Raw genomic sequence first — 16,487 nt, forward strand, 5'->3', positions numbered from 1 at the left:
TATGGTTACAGGTTTCCATCTTTTTTTTTAAAAGTATTTTCTTTTGTCTTTAACAGAAGAATTAAACCCATAAGGTTTAGAACAAGTAAAGGATGAGCAAATGATGAAACAATTGTCATTTTTGGGTAAACTATCCCTTTAACGACTGTCAAAATAGCTTGACAAAAAATTAACAAACCTCTGTAGAAGACAGCTCTGTTTGTGTTTGTCAAAGTGACGAGCTCATTGAGATACTGAAAGAAAGAAGCACAGAAAGATTAAGAAGCAGGGCTCGAAATTGCGACCATTTTGGTCGCATATGCGCCCGAAAATTAATCTATGCGACCTCATAATATATTTGGGCGCATTAGTGCGACTGCAGATAATGGTTGTAGTGCGACCTGTTTTGGTTTTTTCTAAAAACATGCTGAATCGCTCTTCCCTGCCTCTATATTGGTTCATATTAGCTGTCATTCACTCAAGGTATTGCGCTGTCAGATGACAGGGAAGGAGCTTTTATGACCACAGGAAATGCAAACGGCTGAAGAGTAAAAACTTAAAGCTCACAAGTTTGAAAACCCCACCTAAGTTGAGGCGCAGATGAAAGCGATCATGACACGTCACGTGGTGAATAATGATCCGCCAGCTGTGATCAATCGAGTACGCGCTTCTTGGAGAAGGTGCCCGAATCTCCATGCGTCGCTTTCACTGCGTGTTCAGCGCAAATGTCCGCTGAAAGTCAAATCTAATACTGTACATATCATCGCCAAAGAAGCTCGCCTTTACTAAGTTTACACTGAAACTGCGGCTCATAACAAAGACCGGATTTGCGCCGATGGTTAGCGCAAGAATCTTGCGCTGCCTACTTATTAATTGGGTCGGCTGACTCGCCTGCTTTTCCACAAACACAGAAAAATGAAGATCATCTCAGACTGAACCTTTAAATTGACACAAACTGAAACCAAAACTTTAAAAGAGTGATAGAAGCGAGACTTTACTTTCTTTCTTTTGTCTATTCTTTTTTAAGGTATATATTATTTTTTTATTTATTTACTGATGACTGCTTTGCAGCTTTCATCATTGAATTGAATGATTTATTATAATCTTTTGTTTGTTTTGTAGCAGAAATATTATTTATTAAATTGACATGCATATAAAAACAGCAGTACAAAATTAATATTTCTTACTGCAATGCTTCATTTTTGTTTGATGCAAACTATACAATTATTTTTCATAAAGTAACAGACTTTTAATAGCAGATAACCTACATTCATGCACATTCAAGGCAGTATCATAATGAGAAATGGAATTCATTGTTACTATTATTGTCATTTTCATCATCATTAATATTCTATGGCCTAATTATTAGACATTCATTTTGGAATTATTGCACACAAATATCAATGTCTTCGCAGCATTAGTTAGATAGTTGTTTCTGGTTTTTGTTAGTCCTATTAATGTTGTTTTAAAATACAATAAATCCCTTAAAAAACAATTTGCAGCGGTGCTCATTCATTTTTGGTGGGTGCTCCTAAATTTTTTCTGGTGCTCCTAAAAATTTTTTGGTGCTCCTAAATATTTGAAGTTGGGAGCACCGGTGCTACCAAGTAAAAAAGTTAATTTCGAGCCCTGAGAAGACATGTCATTGGCTTAATGAAAGCTTTATGTCTCGCAAACCAATCATGTCCTTATAAACCATGAAGAAACACACAGATTTAATAAAACAATAGCCTGCTGGTAAGTCACATCCAATAGACATACTTGGTCCTCATAAACCATGACTAAACTCAAAGGACTGCTAACCTGCATTTAGTAAAAATAGGAAACTGTCATTTTAGCACTTAAAGTGATGGTTCACCCAAAAATGAACATTTCCTTACTATGAATTTACCCTCAAGTGTTCCAAACCTTTAAGGGTTTATTTCTTCTGATAAAAAACAAAACAAGATATTTTGATTGAAGAAGAAAACCTGCAATCATTGACTTCCACAATAGAAAACACAAAAAATATGGAAGTCAATGGTTACAGGTTTCCACCTTATTTCAAAGTATCTTCTTTTGTGTTTAACAGAAAAAATAAACCCATAAAATTTTAAAACAAGCAAATGGTGAGCAAATGATGACACAATTGTACTTTTGGGTGAACTAGCCCTTTAAGGAGCGTCAAAATAGCTTGACAAAATAATTAACAAACCTCTGTAGAAGACAACTCTGTTTGTGTTTGACAAAGCGACTGGCTTATGGAGGTGCTGAAGGAGAGAAGTAAAGAAAGATGAAGAAAACATGACATTCGCTTACTGAAAGCTTTAAGTCTCACAAAACCAATCATGTCCTCATAAACCATGAAGAAACAAACGTTATGAAATAAGTCTACTGGTAACATTGTAAACCTACAAATACTGTGTCCTCATGAACCATGAAGAAACACACAGATTTAATAAAACAATAGTCTACTGCTAAGTCACATTCAATAGACATACTTGGTCCTCGTAAACCATGACTAAACACACAGGACTGCTACACTGCATTTAGCAGAAATAGGAAACTGTAATTTTAGCACTTGAAGGGACTTTTTAAGTCACGCATAACAAACCATGCCCTTATAAACCATGAAGAAACAAGTTATAAGTCAACTGCTAGCACTATGTAAACTTACACATACTGTGTCCTCATAAACCATGAGTAAACACACAGATTTAATAAAACAATAGCCTGTTGCTAACTCACATCCAATAGACATACTTGGTCCTCATAAACCCTGACTAAACACACAGGACTGCTAAATTGCATTTAGTAAAAATAGGAAACTGTCATTTTAACACTCAGAGAGATTGATCACCCAAAAATGAACATTTACTCACTATTAATTTACCCTCAAGTGTTCCAAACCTACAAACAAACTAGATATTTTGACAGAAGAAGAAAACCTGCAATCAATGACTTCCATAATAGAAATCAAAAATAATATGAAAGTCAATGGTTAGAGGTATCCATCTTTTTTCAAAGTATCTTATTTGTTTTGTCAAACAGAAAAAAAGAAACCCATAAAGGTTTGGAACACTTGAGGGTAAATTAATGGTGAGTAAATGTTAATTTTTGGGTGAATCATCCCTTTAAGTGCTAAAATTACAGTTTCCTATTTCTGCTAAATGCAGTGTAGCAGTCCTGTGTGTTTAGTCATGGTTTATGAGGACCAAGTATGACTATTGGATGTGACTTAGCAGTACAATGTTTTTTTTATTAAATCTGTGTTTCTTCATGGTTTATGAGGACACAGTATGTGTAGTTTTACAATGTTAACAGAAGACTGTTGTTTTATAATGTGTGCTTCTTCATGGTTTATGAGGACATGATTGGTTTAAAGTACCAAAATAGCTTGACAAAACAATTACAAAAACCTCTGTAGAAGACAAGTCTTTGTGTTTGTCAAAGTGACAGGCTCATATAGGTACTAAAAGCGAGAAGCAAAGAAAGATGAAGAAAACTACTGAAAGCTTTAAGGCTCGCATAACCAATCATGTCCTCATGAACCCTGAAGAAATACACAGATTTAATAAAACAATAGTCTACTGCTAAGTCACATTCAATAGACATACTTGGTCCTTATAAACCATGACTAAACACGCAGGACTGCTACACTGCATTTAGCAGTGATAGGAAACTGTTATTTTAGCACTTAAAGGGGTAGTTCATCCAAAAATTAACATTTACTCTATTAATTTACCCTCACGTGTTCCAAACCTTTATGGGTTTATTTCTTCTATTAAACACAAAAGATACTTTGAAAACCAATGAATATTGACTTTCATATTATTTGTGTTTTCTACTATGGAAGTCTATGGTTACAGGTTTACATCTTTTTTTAAAGTACTTTCTTTTGTCTTTAACAGAAGAAATAACCCAAAATGGTTTGAAACAAGTAAAATGTAAGCAAATAATGACACATTTGTACCGTTTGGGTGAACTATCCATTTAGGGAGTGTCAAAATAGCATTACAAAAGAATTAACAAACCTCTGTAGAAGACAACTCTGTTTGTGTTTGTCAAAGTGACGGACTCATGAAGGTACTGAAAGAGAGAAGCAAAGATAAAGAAAATTTACCATTCGTTTACTTACTGTTTTAAGTTTTGCACAACAAACCATGCCCTCATAAACCATGAAGAAACACACGTTATAATAGTCTACTGCTAGCACCATGTAAAACTACACATACTGTGTCCTCATAAACCATGAAGAAACACGCAGTTTCCATAAAACAACATCCTACTGCTAAGTCACATTAAATAGACATACTGTGTCTTCATAAACCATGACTAAACACACAGGACCGCTACATTGCATTTAGCTGAAAAAGGAAACTGTAATTTTAGCATTTAAAGGGATGGTTCACTCAAAAATGAACATTTACTCACTATGAATTTACCCTCAAGTGTTCCAAACTTTTATGTGCTTATTTCTTCTGATAAACAACAAAAACAAGATATTATGATGGAAGAAGAAAACCTGCAATCAATAGCCCCTTTCACACATGTGTGAACAGGTCCTTTTTGAAAATACCGGTAAATTCGTTCTGGCTATTTTCCGGAAAGAGAAGTTGTAACATTACCGGCAATGTGCCGGAATGCTGCGCTGTGTGAATGCAAAAGGAAGATTCCCGTAATAAGCGCGTGCACGTCTAGAACGTGCTGACGTGAGACGTCTGCTTTAGCCAATCACAACAGTCAGACGCATTTACGTCCGCGCGGTTTGTGAGGATAAAAGCCTTTGAATATTTTTCCAGACACATTTAGCTGCTAGAAGTTAGTCAGATCACGTTTATATGTTCTTCTTAATGATAACTGTGTAAATAATCATCGATGAGATGCTTATGATAAGCCGTTGTTTGTTTACCTTCAAGCTTTGCACATGCACATATTATGAACATCTCGACATGCGAAAGTGATCCTGCGAAAGTTGTTCACAATATTGATCATCCACAGAGTTTGTAATTTAGTCAAATGTTTACAAATACAAGCGCAGCCGTTTAAAGCTCATTTGTGGTGAATGTTGTCAGAATTTACCGGTATTTTGGAATGGATGTGTGAATGCTCTTTTCCGGAAAATTTCCGTAACGTCCTCGCCTGTGTGAACAGCGCTTTTTTGAATATACCGGTAAAGTCTTTCCGGAAATTTTCCAGATATTTACCGGTATCACTGTGTGAAAGGGGCTAATGACTTCCATAATAGAAAACACAAATAATATGGAAGTCAATGGTTACAAGTTTCCATCTTTTTTCAAAGTATCTTCTTTTGTGTTCAACAGAAAAAATAAACCCATAAAGATTTAAAACAAGTAAAGGGTGAGCAAATGATGACACAATTGTACTGTTTGGGTGAACTATCCCTTTAAGGAGTGTCAAAATAGCATTACAAAAGAATTAACTAACCTCTGTAGAAGACAGCTTTGTTTGTGTTTGACAAAGTGACTGGGTCATGGAGGTACTGAAAGAGAGAAGCAAAGAAAGATGAAGGAAACATGACATTCGCTTACTGAAAGCTTTAAGTCTCACAAAACCAATCATGTCCTCATAAACCATGACTAAACACACAGGATTGCTACACTGCATTTAGTCTAATTAAGAAACTGTCATTTTAGCACTTAAAGGGATGGTTCACCCAAAAATGAACATTTACTTACTATGAATTACAGGTTTACATCTTTTTAAAAGTATTTTGTTTTGTCTTTAACAGAACAAATAAAGAAACAAGTAAAGGGTAGGCAAATGAGGACACAATTGTACTGTTGGGTGAACTATCCCTTTAAGGAGTGTCAAAATAACATGACAAAAGAATAAACAAACCTCTGTAGAAAACAACTCTGTGTTGGTCAAAGTGACGGGCTCAGGGAGGTACTGAAAAAGAGAAGCAAAGATAAGATTTTTTTAACATTGTTAAATTACTTTAAGTCACGCATAACAAATCATGCCCTTACAAATTACGAAGAAACACACGTTATAATTGTCTACTGCTAGCACTATGTCAACCTACACATACTGTGTCCTTATGAACCATGAAGAAACACACAGATTTAATAAAACAATAGTCTACTGCTAAGTCACATCTAATAGACATACTTGGTCCTCATAAACCATGACTAAACACACAGGACTGCTAACCTGCATTTAGCAGAAATAGGAAACTGTCATTTTAGCACTTAAAGGGATGGTTCACCTAAAAATTAACATTTACTCACTATTAATTTACCCTCGAGTGTTCCAAACCTTTAAGGGTTTATTTCTTTTGTTAAAAACAAAACATACTTTGAAAAACGATGGAAACCTGTAACCATTGACTTTTATATTACTTGTTTTTTACTACTATGGAAGTCAATGGTTACAGGTTTCTATCTTATTTCAAAGTATCTTATTTGTTTTGTTAAACAGAAAAAAGAAAACCATAAAGGTTTGGAACACTTGAGGGTAAACTAATAGTGAGTAAATGTTCATTTTTGGGTAAAACTATCCTTTCAAGAAGTATCAAAATAGCTTGACAAAAGAATTAACAAACCTCTGTAGAAGACAACTCTGTGTTTGTCAAAGCGACTGGCTTATGGAGGTGCTGAAAAAGAAAAGTAAAGAAAGATGAAGAAAACATGAGATTCGCTTACTGAAAGCTTTAAGTCTTGTTTAACCAATCATGTCCTCATAAACCATGAAGAAACACACACGTTATAAAACAATAGTCTACTGCTAACATTGCATTCTACATACAGTGTCCTCATAAACCATGAGTAAACACACAGATTTATTAAAACAATATCCTACTGCTAAGTCACATCCAATAGACATACTTGGTCCTCATAAACCATGACAAAACACACAGGACTGCTACACTGCATTTAGCAGAAATATGAAACTGTTATTTTAGCACTTAAAGGGATGATTCACCCAAAAACGAACATTTACTCACTAACAATTTACCCTCAAGGGTTCCAAACCTTTACGTGTTTATTTCTTCTGATAAAAAACAAAAACAAGACATTTGGTGGAAGAAAATCTGCAATCATTGACTTTCATGGTAGAAAACAAGAAAAGATGGAAACCTGTAATCATTCACTCCCATATTATTTGTAAGTATTTTCTTTTGTCTTTAACAGAATAAATAACCCCAAAAAGGTTTGAGACAATTAAAGGGTGAGCAAATGATGACACAATTGTACTTTTTGGGAGAACTATCCTTTTAAAAAGTGTCAAAATAGTTTGACAAAATAATTAACAAACCTCTCAAAGTGACGAGCTCATAGAGGTACTGAAAGAGAGAAACAAAGATAAAGAAAATGTAACATTTGTTTACTAACTGTTTGAAGTCTCGCATAACAAAAAATGCCCTCATAAACCATGAAGAAACACATGTTATAATAGTCTACTGCTAGCACCATGTAAACCTACACATACTGTGTCCTCATAAACCATGAGTAAACACACAGATTTATTAAAACAATATCCTACTGCTAAGTCACATCTAATAGACATACTTGGTCCTCATAAACCATGACTAATCACACAGGACTGCTACACTGCATTTAGCAGAAATATGTAACTGTCATTTTAGCACTTAAAGGGATGATTCACACAAAAATTAACATTTACTCACTATTAATTTACCCTCAAGTGTTCCAAACCTTTAAGGGTTTCTTTTTTCTGTTAAACACAAAAGAAGATACTTTGAAAAACGATGGAAACCTGTAACCATTGACTTTCATATTATTTGTGTTTTCTATTATGTAAGTCAATGGATACATGTTTCCATCTTTTTTCAAAGTATCTCATTTGTTTTATTAAACAGAAAAAAAGAAACCCATAAAGGTTTGAAACACTTGAGGGTAAATTAATAGTGAGTAAATGTTCATTTTTGGGTGAACTATGCCTTTAAGGAGTGTCAAAATAGCTTGACAAAAGAATTAACAAACCTCTGTAGAAAACAACTCTGTTTGTGTTTGTCCAAGCGACGGGCTCATGGAGGTACCGAAAGAGAGAAGCAAAGAAAGATGAAGAAAACATGACATTCACTTACTGAAAGCTTCAAGTCTTCCATAACCAATCATGTCCTCATAAACTATGAGTAAACACACATATTTGATATAACAATAGCTTGCTGCTAACTCACATAAAATAGACATACTTGGTCCTCATAAACCATGACTAAACACACAGGACTGCTACGTTGAATGTAGTAGAAATATGAAACTGTCATTTTAGCACTTAAAGGGATGATTCACACAAAAATTTATATTTACTCACTATTAATTTACCCTCAAGTGTTCCAAACCTTTAAGGGTTTATTACTTCTGTTAAACAACAAAAACAAGATATTTTGATGGAAGAAGAAAACCTGCAATCATTGACTTCCACAACAGAAAACACAAATAATATGGAAGTCTATGGTTACAGGTTTCCATATTTTTTCTAAGTATCTTCTTTTGTCTTTAACAGAAGAAATATCCCAATAATGGTTTGAGACAAGTAAAGGGGGATCAAATAATGAGACAATTGCACTTTTTGGATGAACTATCCCTTTAAGGAGTGTCAAATTAGCATGACAAAATAATTAACAAACCTCTGTAGAAGACAGCTCTGTTTGTGTTGGTTAAAGCCACAGGCTCATGGAGGCGCTGAAAGAGAGAAGCAAAGAAAGATGAAGAAAACATTAAAAGCTTTAAGTCTCGCATAACAAACCATGTCCTCATAAACCATGAATAAACAGATTTAACAAAACAATAGCCTACTGCTAAGTCACATTCAGTAGACATACTTGGTCCTCATAAACCACGAGCAAACACACAGATATTAAAACAATAGCCTATTGATAGGTCAGCAAACTTGACATTGTTTCTCTTGATATCTCAATATTGTAAGCTATAAAAAAAAAGCTTTAAATATTAGTAATATTTGTTATTTCTCAAATGTGGTAAAAAACAATATTATTATAATATGTAGGCCTAGTAATGGTTAAAATGCTCAATTTTGCATAGATCTGGCATGTTAAACTTTAAATTGGTCTTTAATGCACAGGACAGAGATGACATCAGAATACAAATTCAAAATTCTGAAGATGAGTGTTAGATGTATGCTTGCACTCTCTTATGGTCCACATGCAAATAGATCATTTTCACTGGTATAACCAGGCATTTGTCATCATCAGATTTCAACTTGCATTATTTTCATCATTTAACAACAGTAGTTTATACTGCAACTGTGTAAACGTTTAATCTTACACAGGGCTCGAAATTAACTTTTTTACTTGGTAGCACCGGTGCTCCCAACTTCAAAAATTTAGGAGCACCAGAAAAAATTTAGGAGCACCACAAAAAATTTAGAGATGACATTGATATTTGTGTGCAATAATTCCAAAATGTGTATGTATTAAAATTCTAGAATATTAATGATGATGAAAATGACAATAATAGTAACAATGAATTACATTTGTCATTATCATGCTGCCTTGAATGTGCTTGAATGCAAGTTATCTGCTATAAAAAGTCTGTTACTTTCTGAAAAATAAATGTATAGTTTGCATCAAACAAAAATGAAGCATTGCAGTAAGAAATATTTATTTTGTACTGCTAAACAGCATATATATGCATGTCAGTTTAATAAATAATATTTCAGCTGCAAAACAAACAAAAGATTATAATAAAATATTAAATTCAAGGCTGAAAGCTGCAAAACAGTCATCAGTAACTAAATAAAAAAAATATATACATCTCATGAAAGAATAGGCAAAAGAAAGTAAATAAAGTCTCACTTCTATCACTATTTAAAAGTTTTGGTTTCAGTTTGTGTCAATTTAAATGTTCAGTCTGAGCTGATCTTCATTTTTCTGTGTTTGTGGAAAAGCAGGCGAGTCAGCCGACCCAATTTATGAGCAGGTTGAGCACCGGCGCAATACCGCTGTTTGTTATGAGACGCAGTTTCAGTGTAAACTTAGTAAAGGCGAGCTTCTTTGGCGATGATACAGTATTAGATTTGACTTTTAGCGGACATTTGCGCTGAACACGCAGTGAATGCAACGCATGGAGATTCGACCACCTTCTCCGAAAAGCACGTACTCGATTGATCTCAGCTGGCGGATCAATATTCACCACGTGTCATGATCGCTCTCATCTGCGCCTCAACTTTAGGTGGGGTTTGCACTTTGCAAACCTGTGTGCTTTACGTTTTCACACTTTAGCCGTTTGCATTTCCCGTGGACATAAAAGCTCCCTCCCTGTCATCTAACAGTGGATAGCCTTGAGTGATTGACAGCTAATATGAACCAATATAGCGGCAGGGAAGAGCGATTCAGCACGTTTTAAAAAAAAAATCAAAACAGGTCGCACTAATGCGCCCAAATATATTATGAGGTCGCATCGATTAATTTTCGGGCGCATATGCGACCAAAATGGTCGCAATTTCGAGCCCTGTTACACATAATACTCACCGTGTGAATAGAGGCTAATCTAAAGAAAAAACTTTGAATTGCTATATTGCGATTCTCAATATAATAATGTATCGCTACACCCATATTAAATGTATTATTATATAAAAATAACTGCACAGATACAGGAACAATAAGAAAATATCTCTTCAGATCAACATTTAAAAGACAATTATATAGACAAACCTCTTTGAAGCTCACTCTGTTCAGAATTCAAAGATAATGGCTCATGAGGAGACTGAAAAACATAATCAAAACACAGAAAATAAAGCTAAAACAACTCAAGTGTGTGCTAAACAGACATTATTAAACATTATATTTAATACTACATACGGTTCAAAATATGCCAATTTTTAAAATAAAATCCAATATACCCTACCTTTGCTTTTTCATGTTTGTTACAGGAGAGAAGGTCAACTCCTCCACATGACACACTCTAAAATTACAATTGTATGTTGTGATATCGTGCAGAACAATGTTTTAAAATTAAACACAAGGTACTTTTTTTTATACAAGATTAAAATTGTAACTCTGCCAAATAAAAACAGTTCTGTCAACACATGAACACTGACTCCACAGAGTATGCATCACAAACTTTTCTGGACAAACAGTGAAAACTGATACAGAAGAAACTAAATCATTGAAAAAATTCATTATGTTGGTTTAATAGTGCACAAAAAGTACACTGTACAGGAAACTGGCCCAAAACAATTATCTAATACTTTACTATTTGATAGTGTCAGGCCCGGATTAAGAACTCAAGAGGTCTGTATTAAAAAAAATAAGAATAGAATACATTTTTTTCAAAACAAATCTATAATATATTGCCCACATTTTTTAAATAAATTATATATATATATATATATATATATATATATATATATATATATATATAGTCTACAAAGATTTAACTTATTTTTTAAGAAAATGAAAATTTTCTTATGAAAATGAAAATTGATGGTATAAGTACACTTGTTCAAGTTAACTGAAGCAGTACTAAAATATATATTTTAAAAGGTATTTATTACTATTCTCCACTGTGCTTTGCGAGAGCGCTTACTGAACAGCACGTTCGTTGACATAAGACTGCCCAGGCACGAATGCAATGTGAGTGCAGGCCGTAGGGGGAGACGGAAGGGGGGAAAAGCATGCTTCAGCCTGGTTCATGGCAACTGTACAGTGCGAGTACGCCCTCAGACACACGATGAATCCAGTCTGCACTGCCATTAGCATCCTCCACCTGGTTAATGCTAGCTTGCACATAACATTACCATAACGTCTTCTATACTCTCATTCTCCTCATCATGGGTCTGTTTGAAGGAGTGAATACATGAAACATGCCTCAATAAAGATGCACCCTCTCCTCTTTTTCTCTTGTGATTGCCAAATCCACTTGTTCACTCATTTTGATCTACGGCAAATACTACACTACAGTCCGCTCAATTCAGTGCAGGTTATTTCAAAACTTACAAGCACTTCACCAATTAAAGCATGCTGTTTAGTTAAAAAAAGTAAAGAAGGAAAGGAAAAAATCTGCATGCTTTTTATACATGGTGACATTTTCTGACAATTTAAATACAATGATAATAATAATATATGATAGGGGTGTAACGATTTATCGTTGTACGATTTATTGCGATGCAAAAATGTCTCGATATGCATCGTGGCGTTATGACGATATGATTACGATATGACGTCCGTTTTCTCTTATTAGTTGAGCTGTTTGCACGTGAGCTACGTTCCACCTGCTGTCGCACGTGAGTTCAGATTGCAGCAGCAGTAATGTTAGCAAACCAAAATGAGTGGAGTTGAAATAGAGGATGGCCCATCCTCTCAAAATCAGACGTCTGGCAACATTTCGGTTGTACAGTAATTGCTTTAGACTCGTCCGCTTTTTGACACGCATACTGGGTCACACATCCTAAGTTTTAAAGTCTTCACAGTGATTTACATACTTTGCACAGCGACAGGGATACCTCCTAATGGTGTTGAAAGAGTCACATACTGTATTTATAAGGTACAATTCACCCTAAAATATCATTCTGTCTTCATATGATGTATTGGCGGCCGCAAAATCACACATGACATGAGCTGACCGTGAGCTGTTACTACAAAGGGCGGACTATGATAGACGCGTGCATATGGCAAGCCGTTTTAACATTTAAACCTTTGATCTGACTATCCATAAATATATTTAGAGATATCTTTAATTATATTTTGACTAGTCATAATTATAATTCGACTAGTCAAAATATAATTAGAGATATCTCTAAATGAATTTAATTAAATATGAATTACATATATTTATGGATAGTCAGAACAAAGGTTTAAATGCTAAAACGGCTTGCCATACGCGCGCGTCTGCTTCAGTGAACAGAACCTGCAGGTTGTGACTAATAAAGTAGTAAACAACATTCAGTTTGTGGAACAGAGTGATCTTTCAGGAGCAGCGTGGGAAGTTTGAACAGCACTTAGCAGTGTAAATGAAACCGAAAACGTACACATTATTTAAACAATCATATCGATTTTAGAGTTATGATTACGACGAGCTAACCCTTTAAAGCTAAATTTGAGTACAGAGGTACACAAAAATGCACGTCAACATGATACACTTGATAGCCTCTCAGACAGATACACATAAGTTCAGGATTATCTTATAGAACTGCTGATTACCTGGAAATGTAGATTTTTTTTTGCACACACAAAAAACGCAAGTGACCAAGCAAAGCCTTAAGCTCTCACTGTTAAATTCAATTGAATAGAAAGCTTATTTTTTTGCACCTTTACTTAAATTGTTCCTTAATTTTGTCTCTGTCATTTCAATAATATTTTTTAAGAAGTTTTTAAATTGTTTTATTTTCCAGAGACAGGCCTGTTTAATATATTTTCTAAAAGAAGGTTCAGTTTAACAAGTTGAAACAAAAGAAATACATAAAAAATAGTTTACTTGGTAAAATTTGCATTTCAGTTAAATTTTCAATTTTTATTCCAAATATCGTGATACATATCGAATCGTGAACACTATATCGTGATACACATCGTATCGTGAGCTGAGTGTATCGTTACACCCCTAATATATGATATTGACTATTTGCTAAGAGGAAATGCCTAGTTTCTAAAAAAAATGTTTTTAAAGAGAGGGAGGCAACCTTTATTAAGACATGTGCAACCTATTAAATGCTCTTCAACAGAGCCATGAGGTAGGAGAATATGGGTGAAGTAGCGCTAGTTGTGGCAAATGATAATCGACAGGCTAACCAGGGTTTGGGAAAGGGCGACTAATAGTGGTGTAACGGATCCAAAATCTGCAGTTCGGATCACTCTACGTTTTTTGAGTTATGGATCGGACCATTTTTTGGATCAGCAAAAAAGGGAGGAGACAATTTGCTTTCCATTTATACAAAAATGTTACTGCATAAAACATTGCTTTTAACAAACAGAAAATAGAACCTGTAATTTTAATAAAAAATAAAAATCAGGAAATAACCAGCTAAAAAAAAGTATTCAATATGAAATATGATCTTTGCTACTGTTGCTGATAATGCAAAATGTATAGAAATCTTGCACAACATATATTTATCTTCAATTAATGATTCAACAATTCACACATAAAACTTCATGTTTCATTATACTGTAGGTGTATTATATTTGAAAACCTATTCAATTACATAGTTTTGATGTTTGTTTGTCGCCATCTGTTGGTTACACAATGTAGTTGCTTTCACCAGCATCTTGTTTCATTAAACAGTGATTTTATTCTTACCATAATGAATGCATTAATGCAGGCTAAACAAACAGTGACAAAAAAACACCTTAATAGCCAAAAGCATTTATGTAGGTCCCACAACGTCATCATTATATTTTACAGGGAAGCCAAAATGCTTTCATTCATGCAATTTGAATGACACGGGAGGCGATCTCTCTGCGATTGTTATAAATGTTGGATTAACCTACAAGTTCAAAAAAAGTTATTAATCTACGGGTCACGCGCATTCCGAACCGTGGGTTGTGATCCGTATCGATCACGGATCAACAGTGATCCGTTACACCCCTAGTGACTAACGTCACAAATAAATAAATACAAATGAATTCTATTAAGATGTTGCTAACATTTGAAAATAACTTTATTATATATTTAAAATACCTATTTAGAGAAATAAGATAAACATCATCAAAACACACGAGGCACTTGTGACTTTATTTAACATTTGCATTATTTTAATTTTTTTTTAAATGTTTCCTAAAAATAAATGTATTTCCCATCTGATATCCAATGGGGAGAAAAAAAATAAGAATAAGTTCAGCAGACGGTATATTAGAACTCGAGTTGATGATCAATCGCGTCAAAACATGTTGCTGTGCATTACAAGCTACACCACTGGCGCTATTTAGTTATGTTGTCTCTGTCGGTCAGACATCACTTGTCTGACAAAATTTGTGTAAATGGCTTATTCCATCAATGTGTGTTATTAACCATTGGTTAATCAGGCCCTGGATAGTGTACAATCTTTAATAGTTTTAACTTTTCACTAATATGGAAATCATTAATATTAGCATTTTTTAGACTCTTAAATTAAACATTAACATTTTAAAGTGTGGTTTTCAATTAGGACATTTCTTTTCATTATTATTATTATTTAAATGTTATTTGTTGACATTTATAATGTCTTGTCATCAAATCATCATTCATGACTTAATTTTTTTGTGTTAAATTAAACTCCTTTTTGCATCTTAACATTTTATACACTATGCTTATAATGAAACAATAACTGGGGACTACCTGCAGTAAGAAAAAACATGTACAAAACTTTGGTACCTTTGATGTCACTGATGTACCTCCACGTAAGCATGTCTTTATCCTTCCCCAACCTCACATGATGAGCAGCATCTTTCAAAGGATTTAATCCTCTGCTTTGACTCTTACCACCATTCATTCACTGTTAAAATATTATATAAGGTTAAACTTCACAGTTTATAATATCAATACAATACCACATATGCAAAGCAGTATTAATATATGTGACGTAGTGTAAAATTCTCTAAAGAAGACCAAAACAGAAAATAGTAATATAGTTATCAAATTTCATAATACAGTTATCACATTTCAAACCATTTAACAAAATATAAGTTAGTAGTGCACTATTTTGACAATTTGATCAAATAAAGTTATTTAACTTGGGTAAGTTAACCTCTTTTCATAATAAAAGTTAATTTATTCAAATGTACAGTTTAACTGAACACAAGTTTATCACAAAAAAACATTAGAAAAAATAAAACCACACATTTACATTACTAAATTCAAACATTTTGTTCAATCATGCTTAATAATTCAAGTTTAGTAAATTGTTTCTACGTCATATTTATGTTTAATATACCTTGTTACCATGTTATTTATACCATATTCGAATGGTCATTGCTTCTCACATAAAAGTATGTGTAGAAAAAAAATCACAGTTACATAGTGCATCTATCATAACGTTACATCTCATGGAATCAGACGGCGAATTGTTTACCGCGGAGGAGTGAGCTCTGCCCGGTTCTGGGTGAAATCGACACCGGCGCTTCCGAGCCAGATACAGGCCGAGCGCGTGCTATTATTAGCAAATACACATTTTGAAGAACTACGTCTGATGCTGCCATTACAAACACCTATTTCTAACGTTTATTTGTTCTCATCTTCTGTTCCCAGTCACTAATTATTATTGTCTAAAACAGTACGCGCCGGATATAAATATATAAATAAACTTGCTATTTTGAATAACAAGTGGAATAATACAGTACATATAATAATAAATAATGTACAAAGTATTAAAAACAAATGACTTATTTGTTTGATGTTTCACTGCTTGAAGCGCGACTGTCACGTCCACAGTCTTCATGAGGGACGTTTTCCCGCGATTGAATGTATGGCGCGAAATTGTGTAAGATTTGGCGCGAGTGTGTATAGAAATGCAGTACCAAGTTCCGCCTACAGAGGCGCTGTTCAAAGATCACACATACACATCATGGTTTACGAGACCATATTTGTAAAGGTCATAAAAAGCACACCAAG

At 34.1% G+C, this 16,487-nt stretch overlaps 1 long non-coding RNA gene across 5 annotated transcripts in view; it reads right to left on the minus strand.

Moving 5' to 3' along the window:
• Positions 1-16,487, minus strand: part of LOC141375868 (uncharacterized) — a 55,010-nt gene that overhangs the window by 17,963 nt on the left and 20,560 nt on the right. For 2 of the 5 annotated variants that reach the window (XR_012384669.1, XR_012384667.1), the window contains exons 2-12: positions 15,252-15,372; positions 10,815-10,871; positions 10,622-10,673; positions 7,929-8,630; positions 7,240-7,267; positions 6,527-6,577; positions 5,821-5,871; positions 5,407-5,461; positions 3,993-4,047; positions 2,174-2,228; positions 179-233 (exon numbers count right to left, since the gene is read on the minus strand). This is a non-coding gene — a long non-coding RNA (uncharacterized lncRNA). Of the gene's footprint in view, positions 1-178; positions 234-2,173; positions 2,229-3,992; positions 4,048-5,406; positions 5,462-5,820; positions 5,872-6,526; positions 6,578-7,239; positions 7,268-7,928; positions 8,631-10,621; positions 10,674-10,814; positions 10,872-15,251; positions 15,373-15,810; positions 15,852-15,948; positions 16,336-16,487 lie in introns of those variants that run through there. The other 3 variants (XR_012384668.1, XR_012384666.1, XR_012384665.1) reach the window with 3 other exon arrangements.

This window comes from Danio rerio, chromosome 8, assembly GCF_049306965.1.
Source record: "Danio rerio strain Tuebingen ecotype United States chromosome 8, GRCz12tu, whole genome shotgun sequence".
NCBI lineage: Eukaryota > Metazoa > Chordata > Actinopteri > Cypriniformes > Danionidae > Danio > Danio rerio.